This window comes from Heptranchias perlo, chromosome 37 (assembly GCF_035084215.1).
Source record: "Heptranchias perlo isolate sHepPer1 chromosome 37, sHepPer1.hap1, whole genome shotgun sequence".
NCBI lineage: Eukaryota > Metazoa > Chordata > Chondrichthyes > Hexanchiformes > Hexanchidae > Heptranchias > Heptranchias perlo.
This window is the reverse complement of record NC_090361.1, coordinates 8,790,274-8,801,221: the sequence shown is the minus strand read 5'-3', so window position 1 is coordinate 8,801,221 and position 10,948 is coordinate 8,790,274. Positions and strand designations below refer to the sequence as shown.

Here is a 10,948-nt window from a genome sequence, read left to right as displayed (position 1 = left end):
AGTGTGCTGTACCTCTGTAAAACAGTTAATTTTTTTTTTAGTAAATCTGGCTTTGTAATGTTAAAAAACACTCCCTTCTCCCAAAGCCTAGACTGAGAATCCAAAACATAAACGGTGACATTAAAACTCCTATCTGTTTGGTGTATTAAAGCTTAGAGAATGAGTCGAGAGAATACATCTATTTCCCTCCTAAAGAAAGGTTCCCATTGTGCATTGAACACCCCTGAATTATACCGTGTTTCACACTCATGAAATGACCCAGTGATATGCTGCTATCAGGTGATGTCTTTCTGGTTGTAGTTATTTAGAAAATAATGTTTAACAGTAAATATTATACAGCATCTCAGGCTCTAGGCCTCTAATGATGAGAAAGCTGTACTACAGAGTGTAAACAATTTTACAACACCAAGTTATAGTCCAGCAATTTTATTTGAAATTCACAAGTTTTCGGAGGCTTCCTCCTTCCTCAGGTGAATGTGGATATGAAATCCTCGAACCCTTCGCATTTATAAATCACAGAACAATGCTTGGTGATTACAGACAGTGTTTTCAACTGCCCATTGCCAAGGCAATCAGTGCGCAGACAGACAGGTGTTACCTACAGATCCCCCGAAAAAACAAACCACCAAAAAAAAAGAGAGAGGCAGAAACATCGAAAAGACAGCAAATGACCCGTTGTATTAAAAACAGATAACATTTGTTCGCTGGTGGGGTAACGTGTAGCGTGACATGAACCCAAGATCCCGGTTGAGGCCGTCCTCATGGGTGCGGAACTTGGCTATCAATTTCTGCTCGACGATTTTGCGTTGTCGTGTGTCTCGAAGGCCGCCTTGGAGTACGCTTACCCGAAGGTCGGTGGCTGAATGTCCCTGACTGCTGAAGTCATATTACAGAATGGGTACAGATGAGAAAGACCATTAGTTCCCCATCCAGAAAGAAATGACAGGTCCCTCCTCCCCACCTCCTCACAGAATTCAGCTGCTTCTTAAAACAATTCCAGGGTTTTTGTTTCCACCAGTCCACCTGAAAATCCATTCCAACTGTCGCTTGCTCTGAGGGAGAAGGAACTTCTAGGTATCAGTCCTCAGTTTGCATTTCGACGAGTTCCCTTGCCCTACAGCCTTGGTTTAACTTGAAGTATTGTTTTTTTTCCCGATTTCTTCCTTTTTCCCCTCGTGTGTTGCCTCAGACAGAGTGCGATTTCCCAGCTCCCAGCAGTCCTCTAGTACCTTGCCATTCCTCAGGCTGTCATTTTTGTATTCCTGCTTTACTTTAGTCGTTATGATCTGGAATGCGCTGCCTGAAAGGGCGGTGGAAGCAGATTCAAGAGTAACTTTCAAAAGGGAATTGGATAAATACTCAAAAAGGAAAAATTTGCAGGGCTATGAGGAAAGAGCAGGGGAGTGGGACTAATTGGATAGCTCTTTCAAAGAGCCGACACGGGTACAATGGGCCGAATGGCCTCCTTCTGTGATGTATGATTCTACAATCACTAATTTTTAAAATTTCCCTCATTGTTTCTTTTACTCTCTTCAACCTTGGTGGTTTCCTGCACTTGACCCTTCACCTATGGTTGCTAAACAGTAATATATTCCCCATTTTATTTGATCGAGTTACTTTGGCTCAGTTGGCCGCCCTCTTGCCTCTGGTTCATCGATGGTTGTAGGTTCAAGCCCCACATCAGGACTTGAACATAGACCCTAAGCTGATACCTGAGTGCTGTGTTGTCTTCTGCATAAGACGCCTGCTTGTTCCAGTGGACGCAGAAGATCCCACGGCATTCTTTGGAGAAGAACAGGGAGTTCTCCCTGGTGTTCCTGGCTATCATTCATCTCTCAACCAACACCACCAAAAATAGTTTGCTGATTGTGCTATGTGCAAATGGTCTGTTGCGTTTGCCTTTATAACGACTGTGAGTGTACTTCAAAAATAACTCATTGACTGTGAAGTGCTTTGGGTTGTCCTGAGACCCCATATAAATACAAGTTCTTTCTTTCTATAAAAAATAGAGTCAAACTGCGAGCATTGCCCTTACATTGCTACATTGAACGCTACTGCACTAATCAAAACCGGAATTTTAAACAGTCAGCAACATAAAATCTGTTGAAAATGGTTTGTTTTTCCCTTCTGGGTTTTAAAATGAGCTCCTCATTGCAGAATACTGATACAGGATGCAGCCCCCTGGCTGAACCTTACTGAGAAATTAATACATTCGTGGTCAAATGAGAAAAACAATCAAATTCCAAATGGATGACCGTCACATGGGGAGCCAAACAATTTGATAGAATACATTTTCAGTCGTGGCAAGTTCTATTTATGAACAGCGATGCAGAAAATAAAGTGATCACAGATGGGACTCCTTATCCACCCATCCCTGTGTAGCGAAGATAGCCTCGGTTAAAACTTGCTAACACCTCAGGTCATCCCAAAGCGCTTTACAGCCAATGAAGTACTTTTTGAAGTGTAGTCACTGTTGTAATGTAGGAAACACGGCAGCCAATTCGCTCCCTGCAAGGTCCCACAAACAGCGATGAGATGGTGACCAGATAATCTGTTTTTTTAGCGATGTTGGTTGAGGGATAAATATTGGCCAGGACATCGGGGAGAACTCCCCTGCTCCTTTTCGAAATAGTACCGCAGGATCTTTTGCGTCCACCTGAGAGGGTTTAATGTCTCATCCGAAAGACGACACCTCCGACAGTGCAGCACTCCCTCAGCACTGCACTGGAGTGTCAGCCTGGATTTTGTGCTCAAGTCTCTGGAGCGGGACTTAAACCCACAACCTTCTGACTCAGAGGCAAATGTGCTACCACTAAACCACGGTTGACACAGATAACACAAGAGCACATTGTTGCTGATTCATGGTCATGTTGTATTGCAGTCTCTGGGTCAATGTGATATTGATTTCATGAGACGGAAGCAGCAGTAGAATCGTAGCTTGAGGTTGACAAGTGGCGTGAAACCATCTTTAGTTGGTGTTGTCATGTTTCTTGGGTGTCTGTTTTGCCACCTGCTACAATATAGGATTTGTACAGATTCACATTCCTGGCACTTATTGGGAATTCGGGCTCAGAAGCCAGTAACAATTTTTCGTCTGAATTTCCAATCCATGCTTCCGTCACGCTTAGAAACAGGCCATTCGGCCCAACTGGTCTATACTGGTGTTTATGCCCCACATGAGCCTCCTCCCACCCTATTTCTCTTCACCCTACCAGCAAAACCTTCTATTCCTTTCTCCCTCATGTGCTTATCTAGCTTCCCCTTAAAGGCATCTATGCTGTTCACCTCAGCTACTCCTTGTGGTAGCGAGTTCCACATTCTAACCACTCTCTGAGCAAAGAAGTTTCTCCTGAATTTATTAGTGACCGTTTTATATTTATGGTGAACTTGCCCCATTTTACACACCCTGACTCCCTCTACCGCAGCCCAGTGATACTGCAAGTTACATTCAATTTCAAAAAGCCTGCCATCGTGACATTGTAACTTCCACTTTTTAAAATCTATCTGTGCATCTGAACCTAGATGGCTTTTTTCTAATTGTACTCCATATTTCTCCCTTCCTCCCTTTACAGCACAACTTGGATTTATATAGAGCCTTTGGCATAGAGAGAAACCACAGAGCAAAAATGGACGCTGAGCCAAAGAAGGAGATTTTAGGAGGGGGGGGGGACCAAAAGCTTGGTCAAAGAGGTGGGTTTTAAGGAGGGTCTTACAGGAGGAGAGGGAGGTGGAGAGTCAGAAGGGTTTAGGGATAGAAGCCCAACGATGAGGTCTAGGCGGCTGAAGGCATGGCCGCCAACAGTGGGAGCCCGAAGTGGGAGATGGACAAGGAAGCCAGAGTTAAAGGATTGGAGAGTTTGGAGGAGGATGTAAGACTCTGTTTATCTGCGGTTTCCGCGTCTGTTCCACCAGGTTTTAGCCGGTATCACTGGTACATTCTCCGAGGATAAGGGGATAGACTAAAGGCCTTGGTCTCAGGCCTCTCTACAATCAGCTACTCCCCTTCCCCCTGCTCCAAAAAATTACAGTTTGGGGACAAAAGAAGTGAAAAATTATTTTTTATAATCCCTTTCGCTTCTATGTACACTCTTGATGAAGGACAATTTTTAAAGATATTTAAAATATTCCCATCAATAGTAACCTTATAACTACTTTATAGTTATCTTAAATATTCCAAATCTCTCAATCACAAGTTTTTGTAAAAATTAATGGTTGCCATAGTGACATTTTAACATCCCCTTCTGTGCGGGAGAATGCTGTAACTTGCCATGTCGAAACTCATCACTTTGTCTTCTAGTGTTGCCTGGTAGCACTTCTGAGTTCTGAGGAGACTCACCAAGGAGGCTTAAGAGACGAGGCGAGTTAGGCTAAAGTCACCCCTAATTGTGACACCCAATTGCCCATTAGCATTTCCTTAGTGTTTTTTAAGGTTAAATAACAGTTAAAAAGTTGGCCTCTTGTGTGCTGAAATTCATTTGTTTTATATCTTTAAAATTACTCCTGCAGTTTAATTGAAGAAAATATGGGAGGACACCAGTTTTAATATAGTTTTTTTTATTTTTTCACGGGATGTGGGCGTCGCTGGCAAGGTCGGCATTTATTGCCCATCCCTAGCGAGATTTTTACAACTGAGTGGCTCGCTAGGCCATTTCAGAGGGCAATTAAGAATCAACCACATTGCTGTGGGTCTGGAGTCACATATAGGCCAGGACAGCAGGTTTCCTCCCCTAAAGGACATTAGTGAACCAGATGGGTTTTTACGACAATCCGGTAGTTTCATGGCCATCATTACTGATACTAGTATTTTAATTCCAGATTTTTTTATTTAATTAATTGAATTTTTAATTCGCCAGCTGCCGTGGTGGGATTTGAACTCGTGACTCTGGATTTTAGTCCAGGCCTCTGGATTACTAGCCCAGCAACATAACCACTACGCTACCGTAGTTTGTAAGAAAGAGAACCACAGCAGCCTTACACAGGAGGATTGTGGGACTGTGGAATTACTATCGGAGTTCGTGATTGAAGCAAAGACCATGTCAACATTATGAATATGTTAGTATGTGATTGAAGGAAAGGGGAACAGGGTGGGCACACGGGGATTAGGACTACTACTTGTCTAGAGGATAAACACCAACATGGACTGACTGGGCTGGCCAGACGATTTCCGTATTGTAATTCCAATTTAATTCTATGTTGCAGCCACTTACTTTCAGAAACATCTCAGATAGATCTAAAGAAAAAAGAAAGACTTGCATTTATATAGTGTCCCAAAGCACCTTACAGCCAATTAAGTACTTTCGAAGTGTAGCCACTGTTGTAATGTAGGAAACACGGCAGCCAATTTGCGCACAGCAAATCCCTGTGGTCCCAAGGTAATCTGTTTTTAGTGATGTTGGTTGAGGGATAAAGATTAGCCATTAGGGATGGGCAATAAATGCTGGCCTCGCCAACGACGCCCACATCCCATGAACGAATAATTAAAAAAAAGGATATCGGGGAGAACTCACCTCCTCAGTCTCTCCGTGACCTGGCCAATATTTATCCCTCAACCAACGTCACTAAAAAGATTATCTGGTCATTTATCACATTGCTGTTTTTGAGAGTTTGCAAAATTGGCTGCCGCATCTCCTACATTACATCAGTGACTTCACTTCAAAAGTATGGGGAACTGAATATGTATTTTTAAAAAATGATTCCTGACTGTTACCTGGTGGATTAAGGCGGTCTTGACAATGCGTCTTATTGCTGAAAACATGCATGCAAAATACAAGACAAAGCAGGGCCATTTCCTGCAGTTTTACCAGTTTAAATAACGTTCAATGAGTATTATTGTTTAGTACCTCATTATTGTGGGGCCTTTTTCTTTTGCCAATTTGTCTGCATCCCACCTGGGAAAGGTATGTGGCAGAGGGAGAAGGAGTCACAAAGCACAAGAAAAAGTAACAGAACAGCTGAGTGAATCTGCCTTTAAAATGGCTGCTGTTGGTGAGACTCCCTCTATAAAATGGCTGCTGTTGGTGAGACTCCCTCTATAAAATGACAGCTGATTGTAAATCTCCCTTTCTTATAAAAATTCTCACCATAAAGAGAAAGTAAATGGGACCAAGAATTTTTTTTAACAATACGTATTTTAAAAAGATTAATTTCACAACCGAGGACAGCCATACAATAAGGGAGGGTGTGTTTTTTTAAGTGAAATGACTTCTGTGAATGAAATTGCTCTGAGCTTCTCAATTAAAAACAAATATCATTAAAGGCACAAATTGAAGCAGAAATCAATTGTGGAATTTTCCTGGTTTTTGGTTAAACTATTTCTATGAAGTATGCAAAAAATTATACATTTCATGCCAATATGTTGTGATTTTTTATGGTCATTAAGCTGGATGATATATATTTTTAAATATTCAATTTCTCTGTACGCCAAAAATAAATTGCTTATAAAAACACAAAATATTATAAATACACTGCCTAAAAAAGTAACAACAGATTAACCTTCTGGGTAGGGACTCTATCAGAACAGACTCATTTTGAATGCTGACTGGGCCTGTGTATTTCCAACTCTATCTCTTTTTATTTCCGAGCTCCTGCGTTCAGCAATTTTCCTTTTAATCAGGGCAGCTGTTTGCGTTTAGTGTGTCGCATGTTAAACGCGGGATCACTGAGGCCTATTTTACTATCAAATTAGGGTCTTTCAAAGGCCTTGATTTGGGACTCAGAAACCTGAAATCTGAACGAAAACAAAATCTGAATTGGGGATGTTTATTCTGCAAACTTTGGCATCGCATTCAGCAGCCACTAATAACAGAAATTAAAAATACTACGATTGATAGGTTTAATGCTGGATCTAATCTGGAGGAAGTAACGCTCGCAATAAAACAACCGAGCTGCAAATCATCTAAAATCCTTTACCTGACGAAACTACCCAGTGAGCATTCTGATTCGAGCTTAATCTGGTAGCTGCTTCTTGTCTGGAGTTCAGCAGAAGGTGGCGTTGGGAAGGGATTGCGAAAAGTAAAACTTGTCGCGGTCTTTTGGCACATTCCTCGTCCTTCTTTAAACCAGTCCTTTCAAATTTGAGCTTATTGAGCCCGTTCTCAATGGGGATGGAATTGAAAACCAAACACTAGGGCATTTTGCGGAATTCTTCCAGACTTGCCCGACTGGTCTTTAAATAAGCCCTGCACTGGAACAAATTGGGTATGAACTGAATTGATCCTATCGGAATCTAGCTCTGCGATTATAATTCCCTCTGTACACCTGGAAATCTATTCAATTAAGGGAACTACGATAGCCCTACAGACAGAACTCTCGAACTGCCACTGTAAGTTTTCAATAAGTTTTTTTTGTGTGACAGGAAAGAAAAACAGGCGGAGGTTTATGGGATGTTTTAAAGATATCCCAGGGCGCACAGGAAGTGGAACTCCTGTTACTGAGGTTGTCAGGAAGATGTAATAAATGTTACAGGAGTCTGATCCTGCTGGGAAATTCTCTGTAAAATTCAATCACGGTAACAAGTCTCTCTCGCTCTGACTTTACGATGCTCTTAAAGGAATTTGAAGGGAATAAAACCGTCCATGAGAAGAAGCCCACTGACTGTTCTTAAAGGCTATTGGCTATTTTGCTTTTATTTGCCAGATCGTTGCCTATGCATCTTCTCCCCCCCACATCTAAACACCCCCCCTTCAATCTAAACACCCCCCCATCTAATCACCCCCCCCAATCTAATCACACCCCCCCATCTAATGACATCCCCCCCCATCTAATCACATCCCCCCCATCTTATCACCCCCCCATCTAATCACCCCCCCCAATCTAATCACACCCCCCCCATCTAATGACATCCCCCCCCATCTAATGACATCCCCCCCATCTTATCACCCCCCCCATCTTATCACACCCCCCCCCAATCTAATCACCCCCCCCAATCTAATCACCCCCCCCAATCTAATCACCCCCCCCAATCTAATCACCCCCCCCAATCTAATCACCCCCCCCAATCTAATCACCCCCCCCAATCTAATCACCCCCCCCAATCTAATCACCCCCCCCCATCTAAACACAGGCACCCCTCCCCCCCCCTGCCGTATTAACACACACACCTCCCCCCTCTCATCTAAACACACCTTCTCCCCCCCCCATCTCAACACACAGGGCTGGATTTTAAAAGGGAAAAGCAGGTGGGTTGGGGCAATCAAAATGGTTGCCTTTAACGTTACCTGGGCGGCTTTCCCACGGCCTCTGAGCCATGCCTGGTGAATGCCAGATCAATGAAAAGTACACCAAATAAATTAAATAAAATTACATTTCTCCATTGTAAAAAAAGTTAATAAACACACCTTAAAAACGATCTCGCCTGGACCCCCCCCCCTCCAGATCCCAATATTCAATATCTCCCTTCCGATCCCAATGTCCGATGTCTCCCTTCCGATCCCAATGTCCGATGTCTCCCCTCCGATCCCAATGTCCGATGTCTCCCCTCCGATCCCAATGTCCGATGTCTCCCCTCCATTCCCGCTGTCCATTGTCTCCCCTCCATTCCCGCTGTCCATTGTCTCCCCTCCATTCCCGCTGTCCATTGTCTCCCCTCCATTCCCGCTGTCCATTGTCTCCCCTCCGATCCCAATGTCCGATGTCTGTCCTCTAATCTTCCCCTTCCCCTCTTCACCATCTCTACCCCATCGGCCGATGAGATCTCTCTCTCTTTCTCATTCTCCCCCCCGCCCGATGTGTAGCTCCTGTCGGCAGCCAGCCTGTCAATCAGGTTCAGAAGAGGCATCGATGGGCCTCAATAAGGTCGCGATCACCCTGACCCGCCTACTTCCCTTCCGGGTTTCGCACCCACAAATCATCCCCCCACCCCCCCGCACCCTTCCGGCAATGCCCATCCACTCTCCCCCCCACGCGCACACAATCAGAATTTTTTGTGAACGTCCCAGTCAAAAACCATAAGATATTATCACTTCTTGACTCTGTACAAAGGATTAAAAAAAAAATCAATATATACTGTGTAATATGATTTCATATTTTTGCTATAAATTTTAGAAAGACTTCGGTCCTGTACTCATTTGATATGAAATGTTATGGTTCAAGGTCAAATATTAAGAAAGGAATTCTGATGCAAAATGCTGGGATTAAATTAAAATGTAACTGTTGCCGTTTAGTTCAAACACCAATAATAGTTATCATCAATATTATTTTAGCAAGAACTTGATCAAATTGGGTTAAATGTTGAGCAATAGTAAGTTCACAAAATAATTTCTGGCTATTTTATTGAGTACTTTATCAATTCATGATTCGTGCCAGACAAGTGCCAGACAATGACCATCTCCAACAAGAGAGAGTCTAACCACCTCCCCATGACATTCAACAGCATTACCATCGCCGAATCCCCCACCATCAACATCCTGGGGGTCACCATTGACCAGAAACTTAACAGGACCAGCCATATAAATACTGTGGCTGCAAGAGCAGATCAGAGGCTGGGTATTCTGCGGCGAGTGACTCACCTCCTGACTCCCCAAAGCCTTTCCACCATCTACAAGGCATAAGTCAGGAGTGTGATGGAATACTCTCCACTTGCCTGGATAATTGCAGCTCCAACAACACTCAAGAAGCTCGACACCATCCAGGACAAAGCAGCCCGCTTGATTGGCACCCCATCCACCACCCTAAACATTCACTCCCTTCACCACCGGTGCACTGTGGCTGCAGTGTGTACCATCCACAGGATGCACTGCAGCAACTCGCCAAGGCTTCTTCGACAGCACCTCCCAAACCCACGACCTCTACCACCTAGAAGGACAAGGGCAGCAGGCACATGGGAACAACACCACCTGCACGTTCCCCTCCAAGTCACACACCATCCCAACTTGGAAATTTATCGTCATTACTTCATCGCTGCTGGGTCAAAATCCTGGAACTCCCTACCTAACAGCACTGTGGGAGAACCTTCACCACACGGACTGCAGCGGTTCAAGAAGGCAGCTCACCACCACCTTCTCAAGGGCAATTAGGGATGGGCGATAAATGCTGGCCTTGCCAGTGACGCCCACATCCCATGAATGAATAAAAAAAACTGTTGTTTTCGAATGTTGTTATTCCAGTTTGGGGTCAGGCTAATATGGACCTCGGCCCCTCCCTCAGTCTGCCCTTCCTACGACAATCTGGAGGCTTTTAAAACCCAAGCTTGGCCCCACTAATCACTACTTCTCAATTTGTCTCCTCTTCCTTAAGAACAATCTTAGTGGAGCTCGGCACCTGGCCTTTGTCCTTTCACCTAGTTTTTTTAATTTGTTAAAAATAAGTTTTAAAAACCCTGAATCATTTAACTAATGCACTGCCTGAAAGTAGATTCAATAGTAACATTCAAAAGGATATTGGATAAATACTTGAAGAGGGAAAGAATTTGCAGGGCTATGGGGAAGAGTGTAGATCAGAAAATCTACGATTCTATAGGGGAGTGGGACTAATTGGATAGATCTTTCAAAGAGCCAGCACAGGCATAATGGACTGAATGGCCACCTTGTGAACTGGACGATTCTAGGATTCTAACTTCTGTTTATTGCGCTTTTTTTTCCAGCAAAAAAGACACACAGGTTAAATGTTTTCCCGATTTTTGCAGCCCCATGTCCCAAATTATACAATCATTGCTCTGTGTGACTACTGTTAGAACGCAGGTTAAGTTTCAAAAGGGCTGAGTTGAAACCAAATTTTGTGAGATGTTGTGCCGTGGAGAATCCTGGCCGAACCTTTACGAACTTTGGAACACCACACTGGGTTAGATTTCACAACTTGGCACCATAATTTCTTTTTGGAAAACCTCCGAGCCTTTCCGAACCGGAATTTTATTTCCCTTCAGGACTAGGAGATTCTGGGTTCAGTTCCGTTATCGTGCTAAGTTCTATTTGCTGATATCAGCCTGAGAAACAGTATGGGAGCGTCAACTGGT

General features: G+C 43.6%; 1 long non-coding RNA gene across 1 annotated transcript; it reads right to left on the bottom strand.

Annotated features, from left to right (window-relative positions):
* Positions 1–410: 410 nt before the first annotated feature.
* Positions 411–9,720, bottom strand: LOC137304290 (uncharacterized). The gene is made up of 2 exons (XR_010958539.1): positions 9,577–9,720; positions 411–1,296 (listed from the first exon to the last, which is right to left on the bottom strand). It is a non-coding gene; the product is annotated as an uncharacterized lncRNA (long non-coding RNA).
* Between the last annotated feature and the right edge of the window lie 1,228 nt (positions 9,721–10,948).